Source organism: Scleropages formosus, chromosome 8, assembly GCF_900964775.1.
Source record: "Scleropages formosus chromosome 8, fSclFor1.1, whole genome shotgun sequence".
In the NCBI taxonomy this organism is placed as follows: Eukaryota; Metazoa; Chordata; class Actinopteri; order Osteoglossiformes; family Osteoglossidae; genus Scleropages; species Scleropages formosus.
This window is the reverse complement of record NC_041813.1, coordinates 24,406,957-24,414,880: the sequence shown is the minus strand read 5'-3', so window position 1 is coordinate 24,414,880 and position 7,924 is coordinate 24,406,957.

Here is a 7,924-nt window from a genome sequence, read left to right as displayed (position 1 = left end):
TGCTTCAATGGACTGGACACACACACACACACACACACACACACACACACACACACACACATTTTCAGAGCCGCTTGTCCCATACGGGGTCGCGGGGAACCGGAGCCTAACCCGGTAACACAGGGCGTAAGGCCGGAGGGGGAGGGGACACACCCAGGACGGGACGCCAGTCCGTCGCAAGGCACCCCAAGCGGGACTTGAACCCCAGACCCACCGGAGAGCAGGACCGTGGTCCAACCCACTGCGCCATCGAACCCCCCCTATGGACTGGACAATATCTATAAATGTTTCTAAAAAAGTATATGACTGACTGGCATTTGTGGTTACGTTATGTTGTGTCTACAGCACTTACTGCAATATAAATATTTGTTAACACAGACGGGTAAATGTTAACAGCTGCATGAATAGAGAACAAAGTATGAAATTAAGTTAGAGGCAAAAAGCTGGACAAGGTTATAAAAAGATGCAAAAAAGCCTTCTTAATTCAAGAAACCTTTCCCAAGACTATTTGGCAATAAAGATCAAATTAAATACACTAAGACCAGACAATTCGAGCAACCTGAGCAAATGAATGAAATGGACAATTGTCAGAAACAGGACCAGGAGCCAAGTTGGTATTGAGTTGTCCAGAGATTAACAATTTCTTAAACAAATTTGGCATTTTTGAGAGAGCTGCTAGGTGAAAGAGGCTTCTGTGAAAGCTCACCATTTATGAGAAGTTGTGTACTAGATGTTCTGGAATGAGACTTTGTGTTCTGATGAGAATAAAGATCTCTTTGACATGAAAGCAACAGAGTTATGAAAAACACCAAAGAGCACATCTCCCAGGTAACACTGTTACCTTAACATGCACGTCTTCAGACTTGGTGGTAGGAGCATAATGCTATGGGAGTGATTTTCATCTGGTGGGACTGGATTGCCATTAACGACAAGATGAATAAAACCGATTACAGCCAAATCCAGCAGGAGGACCTGTAATAGAAAAAAGGTCTGGAATGGCTCAGTTAAAGTTCACACTTAAACACCATTAAAAACCTTCTATACACTGGTGCTGTCTCTCTAAAATGACAGCGCCGGAATAAATTTTCATAAAATCTTAATGTGCAAAGCTTATCCGGAATTACCTGCAAAGACTCACACAGGCCTGTCTGTAAATTATTAACCCTCACTGTCATTATTTCTGTGAGATGTGAAAGTCTTTCATTTTTCTGAAGGTTGAACAAATACATTTCCCCCGTGAATGTGCTATGACTGAGAGGAGTGGGAAATGCAGCATAATTTCTATGAATTCAATTTGCAGGGTGTTACACAGGAAAAGGTCAAAAAAGGATTTCAACAGGGTGAAAAACATTCTGAAAGCACAGGCAAATACAAAGAAATTGGCATGTGTCCCAGTAGAGCTTAGAAAAACATTATACTTTCAGTTAAATATCAGTGTACCAAACTACTGTCATGTTTTGCAATCCTCAACAAATATGAAACAAATAGGCAACTGAGACCAAGTGCAAGTCCCCATGTTCTCCTCCTCCACCTCCGGCATCTTCTTCGTATTGTTATTAGTTCTTATTGGTGTTATTTGCTTATTTATTTATTAACTCAACATCTATTAAACTCTGAAAGTGTAATCAGTTTGAATTTGAAGAGTCACTTCTACAGTACACAATCTGCTTCCAGTTATTTACTCATATCTCCCTCTGTTGCTGTATTTAGAAAATCTTATCTGCCGATGTAAGGGACGTGTATAACCATTTTGATCTATGAGTCTTTTTTTCCTGTTCTTGTTGTAGATGTATTAGAACATTCATGCAAGATGTGCTACATCTGTAACAGTACCTGCTTTGCTGATTATCTTAATTCATGGCTTTATGTCAGTTTCCATATAAGACACTTTAAAGAGTGAAAACTGTTCAAGCCAAACTTCAAGAGAGTTTATTCCCTACTGACCATATTGCTTGTCAAATCTGAAATAAAACATTAGTACAGTTAGCCAAAAAGTTAAGAAATATGATATTTATTAATGGTATTAAAAATGTTCATGAAAGCCATGAATGTCAAAACACAAATTTAGTCACTAAAGGCAAACAGTCTTTACAAATACTAGTAAAATGAGAAAATGTGTATGTCTGTGTGTTTTTCAGGGTATTGATGAAAGAAAATTACAAAGAATATTTGGGTATGAACTCAGATTTCTGCTGATTTTGCTTTTTTTTTCCTTTTTTTTTTCCCCATCAGAGATTGCCCATGTCCTTACAGTCATCTGAACCTTGACATGCCAGCACAGGCAGCATTACTGTACAGTGCTGTCTGCCTTTTTCACACTGAAGTGTCAAAGTTCACTATGCTTTGATCAGTACAGTAACATATGAAAGCGTGCTAAAATATGAGTTTTTCATACATTTTATCCAAGAAACATTGCTTAAATACACACTAGCTTTCGTCTAAGGCTATTAAATGCTTGTAGAAGGGCCGGGGATAAAAATAGCAGATAAAACAGTGTTGGTACATGAAAAACCAGCAATCCGAACAAAAACTGTTTCATGTCACAAAATGCACCGCAATGAAAAATTTCAAAACTGTTACTAAACAACATATGAGCAACTCTTTGGCACCCAGAAGCTTGCAAGAGCTTGTTTCTTTTACCATACTATCCACAAAAAAAAGAATAATTGTATATGTGTTACTCAGCTTTAAGTAGCTTTTGATGAAAACGCTTCCCAAGTGTTATAAAATGTCATAATAAATAGTAGAGCTGTTGTGGAACTCAGTGTTACACATGAGAGGGCTGCCGTTTCCCGGTAATTGAGACATAGTCTTAAAAGGCTAATGAAACTGCATAAGTTATAGCATGTTTTACATGTTAATTAAAATTTCTATTATGAACAAAGTGAAAAGGGAATAAATGATTAGTAAGAACCCACTGTTACCACACTGAAAATAAACATTATCAATCATTTATTCATTTATTTTTAAACAAAGGAGACTATAAATTGACTCCCAGGCACCTGAATGCGGATATCCTTGACTTCCATCATTGCCAGTATGTTCAGATTAAAAAAGGAAAACATAAACTTCTACAATGAGTGAATGTTCTTAGATTTTGTTCATGCTCATTTGTTGATGTTCAGTGTCCAACACGCCACACTTTAATTGAATTGGTTGATATTCTGCTGAGGAAACGGAGGAAAACTGAAAGCTGAAACCGAAAAGCTACAAATATACAGCTACTCGAGTGAAAATCTATGTCCTGGATGTTTTACCAGAGACCAGTCATTTCCTCAGCAGACTTGTCACATAAAATATGTTGTACAAAGAACATTTTGTAAACAAATACATATTCAATTATTTAAGAAAGGAACGAGGAAATGTGCTAAAATGAATGCAAATTGGAGAGAAACGTAAAAGAGCTGTCTGTGTGCACAAGCTCAATGCATACACATCCTGACAGTGACGTCCTGGAAATTGGCAGGCTGAAAGAAAGTTTTACAGAAAGCCACCGCATAACTGGCTGTCACTCACATCCCCAATTAAATGACTTTCCTTTCGATGCAGTGTCAGTAAATAGGAAACAGATTTTGGTCCACCCAAAAGACAGGAACTGAACACTTACAGTAATGCTGGAAATTGGATCATATACAAGTTCTGGAGAACTACTTAATTTGTGCTCTTATGCAATACAGAATGGCCATTTGTCACGGATAATGCCTCAAGCAGTCAATGTACAATTTATGTACAGTCAATTTCCGACAAGGACAACACTGTGAGACACACAAGAAGACAGACACAAGCTTAGGATTTTTAACTTGACCTGAATGGTATGTCCTGTAAGGGGTAGGAATGTTTCCAAGTGAACTACAATTGCAATCAAAATTTGTAGCATTTTTCTGAATTTTACCTGAAAATGAAGATTTCTGAAATGTCAACATTGAGCGCTATGGTGAACTTATTCTTCTCAGATGTCAAAGCAGTGAGTTGACAATACCAATAATTTCATAGAAAAAATATGCGAAACACTTCTTCAAAGTTGAAATGGGGCACAATTTAATTTACACTTCTCTGATGAATAGCGATAGTGTTTACAATAGAAAACTTCATAACTTCATAGTTAAAATATGCATTTTGTATATAATATTTTTATTTCAGCTTTTCTAAGCAGAAATTACTACTTTCTAAATCGATTTTCATATTTGTACATAACTCCCAAATGCGTCTTTTTTGCAGAACATGTGGGATTGATCAGTCTGCTATTAATGTTTACCACAAAATGGTGAAATGAACCTGTCTGGCTGGAACTGGGGACACCTTCAATATGGTTTTAGCGGAGTCATAAAAACGTGAATTTTCTGAAACTGCAGGTTTTCTAATCAAACACATGGTCAAGCATGCAAGATAATGGCTTAAGAGTGCCAATTACTTTCGTCCTGGAGAGCCAGTACCCACATCAGTCCTGTGCAGCCATTTGTCACTCTTATACATAGAATATAAATAGCCATAATAAATGAATCTGTTTCCTCCCAGACCTGCCTGAAAACAAAAATTAAAATAATGTTTTTAGAGGAGTATCACTACACTGCTAATCAAAATGGAGTGAACACTTCCTTACCTACAAACCTCCTCTACACAAATAATATGGCAGAAAAGTATGCTCAGTTGTGATGCTGTAATAGCTATAACAGATTAATCCAGTGGGAATAAGTCTAACAATTTGCTGACACAGAGCAATCCACAAAAAAAAAAAAAAAAAAAATATATATATATATATATTCTACCATAATGGATTACTCTCATTTTGAATTTTCTGAGAATCACTTCAAAAAATCCTACCACTAATTTAGTTTCACAAAATTTTAAATATATGATATGGCCTCTATAGATTTGGTCTATGCCAGCTACATAGCTGCAGTGACAAATAATTTGTCTGTAAACACGTAAATACAGCACATCTCAATATTTTGCTGTTTCATTTGAAGTCTTAAGACATAACTACTTTTTAGAGTTTTTACCAGTTTTTTTCCTCCTTTAAAAGAAATTCTGTAAGTATGAGAACTCATTTTAAAATGTGTGAGTAATAGAAAATACATTTTCTGTATGTGTGTATTTCAGCAGTAAATAAATTAAAAGACACTCTAATAGATGCTAAAAGACATGCCACAAAATTCTGGGGCCATTGCCAAATGTGTAAACATATATCTCTTCCATATGGGTCTATGCAATACCTAATTTTCATGATTTAGTAAAATTAAAACTGTCTGACATTGGCATGACTGCATAACTAATTTACTTTTTCCGCATACAATGTATCAAAAAAGCTTGGCAAAACTGCTGACAGCTCTACACAAAACAGTCTAGTGAACATTTTGTCTATTATTTTCTCAAGATGCAATGGCCCCCCAAGTCCAAGGTTCTGCTGTCAGGTTATCATTTCTGAGTTCCAAGCCTTGTTAGCATTTTTCATACTCAATCCACTTGAAGTTGTGCAAATTAAAATGCGGTGTGATAAAAATAATAACTGTAAACTTCACGAGACGTATGCAGACTTTACTGATAGCCTAGTAGGACCTGCTTATGTATACAACCTTTGGAGCTGTATAGATGACACACAGCACACTACTGCCTTTAAGAACAGAAAAAGTAACATGTAAGAGGGAGAATCTAGCCTAATAGAATATAATATAACATAATCCGTCTTTAGCCTTCATTAGAAAAGCAGGGCTCATTGAACACCTTTTATATTTTGACTGGCCTGCAGAATCTGGAGCCATTCTTTACAACTATTGCCTATGAACACCTCATTAGTTTTTAATACCACTCAAGGAAGTGTGCCTGAGCACTGTCATTTAACACTTACTTTGCATATTCAACCTCGTGTTAATTGAACATGAGGACACCCCGGCTGGTTGTGTGGGTGCAGGTGGGCTTGTTTGTAGTCCTCCTGCAGTGGAGCGGAAGAGCTGCCACAAAGAAGGAGTCACTCTGAAGCTGAAGAGCCTGGGGATTCCCTGGGAGGGAATGTCTCACAATGGGCAGAGGGCCAGGTAAGACACGTCTGCAGCCAGTTATAACTGGCTTCTACGTGTTACACCTCAAATAATTGACATCCCCTTGCAAATACCGATCATTTATTCCGGGGTAATTAATCGCTGCATGATTTTCACCTCTTCTGTCTGGGTTCAAGTTACCTTTGTTATTTTATTTGCTTACTTATTCATCTTCTCTTACTAAACATTGCTTACAAGCATACATTTCCTTTACAGATCATTTCCAGTGATGGAAGGGGATAAAATTAAAATTTTTATAATGGCATAATAATATGATGTGTCCACCAATGTACGTTTCAAGCTAGCTGAACTGGCCTGCATGGCGAAGGTGAAAACCTACAAGCAACAGGAATGGTAGCATGATGCGAATCACGGACAACCTCCTCCAGAGTTTCGATGAAGTTCATCTGTCTCACGATGTATTACAGATCAACTGGTTCCTAACCATAGTGCAAAAAAGAAGAAATTACAGTGTTAAATCGCAAAAATAAAATAAAATAAAATAAATTACGTGATAAATGATTACTCTCTTAGAGAACCTAAGACAGGACTGAAAAAGGAGGCAGGTGACATATACAGCAGTAACACTTGGGAAGGATTCTCACAAAGCAAAGTCTGTGCTGTTTCTCATGCACCCATTAATTTGTGGCAAGTATAGGGTGAGGAAATCTTAATTTACCATGTCAGCACTTCCCCACTTTCATTACAAATTTATAAGCATCAATCTTTAAATAGTTTTATGGAACATGCATCTTTTCAAAAAAAAAAAAAAAAAAAAAACATCCAGTGCAGTTAATCAAAACCTAAAGTGGAAAGTTTGCAATTCCCTGCACTGACGAAATACCTATAGCTGTGGGCATTACAGAAGAGTGCGGTCATAAAATAATAATTAATAATTTCCTGTGCTGCTTTTTTACCTAATGTATGTGTCATTAGCAAGATGAGATCAAAAACCTTAATACAAAATGCATGAAAGTAAAAGAACAGAGAGCTAAAAGAAGACAATGATGGTTCCTTCAAAGGGATTGAACAGAGAGTGTTTCACCACTATCAAAAAGTTGTACCAACACACATTGTACAAAAGTAGTGCTCATGTCCATGTTTACTCGAGCTAATGTGTATGCACTTCTATTACTGCGGCCAACCCACCCCTTCTCAAATACTCATCTTTCCCACTATCCCTGCCCAGATACCTCCAAGGTTCAAAGCCAATCAGAGAAGTATTTCTTCAAACAAATCCAATGGGGATGAAAATTATTTTAATTACGACTTAATCAGCAGAACAGCCACCAAGCAGATAAATTGTCATGCGCATCGTGCTAAAAATAACCAGTTCCCCTGTCCACCAGCTCTCGTTATTGACAGCACTTATGTGATGAAGCTGTATCTGCCAGGACGTCCTTATCTGTTTTGCTCTGCTGGCAGCTTGCAGTATCAGTGCCCATCAGGGCTTAAACAGCATTGGTGCTTTCTGTACATATTTAGATATGTAAATAGGTTCTATACAATAAAACTGTTCCCAAAAATAAACTGATGAAAAGAATCCAAGACATTTCTTTGACTGTCTCCTTTGTGCACATTCTTGAACAGTTCTCCTTTTAAAATATCACCTTACAATGCTTCCTTCTGTTGGGTAACACATGCCTAAATTCAATGATCACAATCTTCTTTTGGCTCCAGAATGAGTCGTTTACAATTTTATGCATCAGCAGAATTACATATTTTGCATTTTTTCCTGAAGCACCTCGACTCCCCACTTTCTCTTATTGTTCTTCTGAAAACTGTGCCAACGAACCATTCAAAGGTTCCCCACGTGACCTTTTTAACTGGACTACAGACCGCTTGTTGGAATACCAGAAATAAAAATTATCCTTTAGTTTTTGTTTACT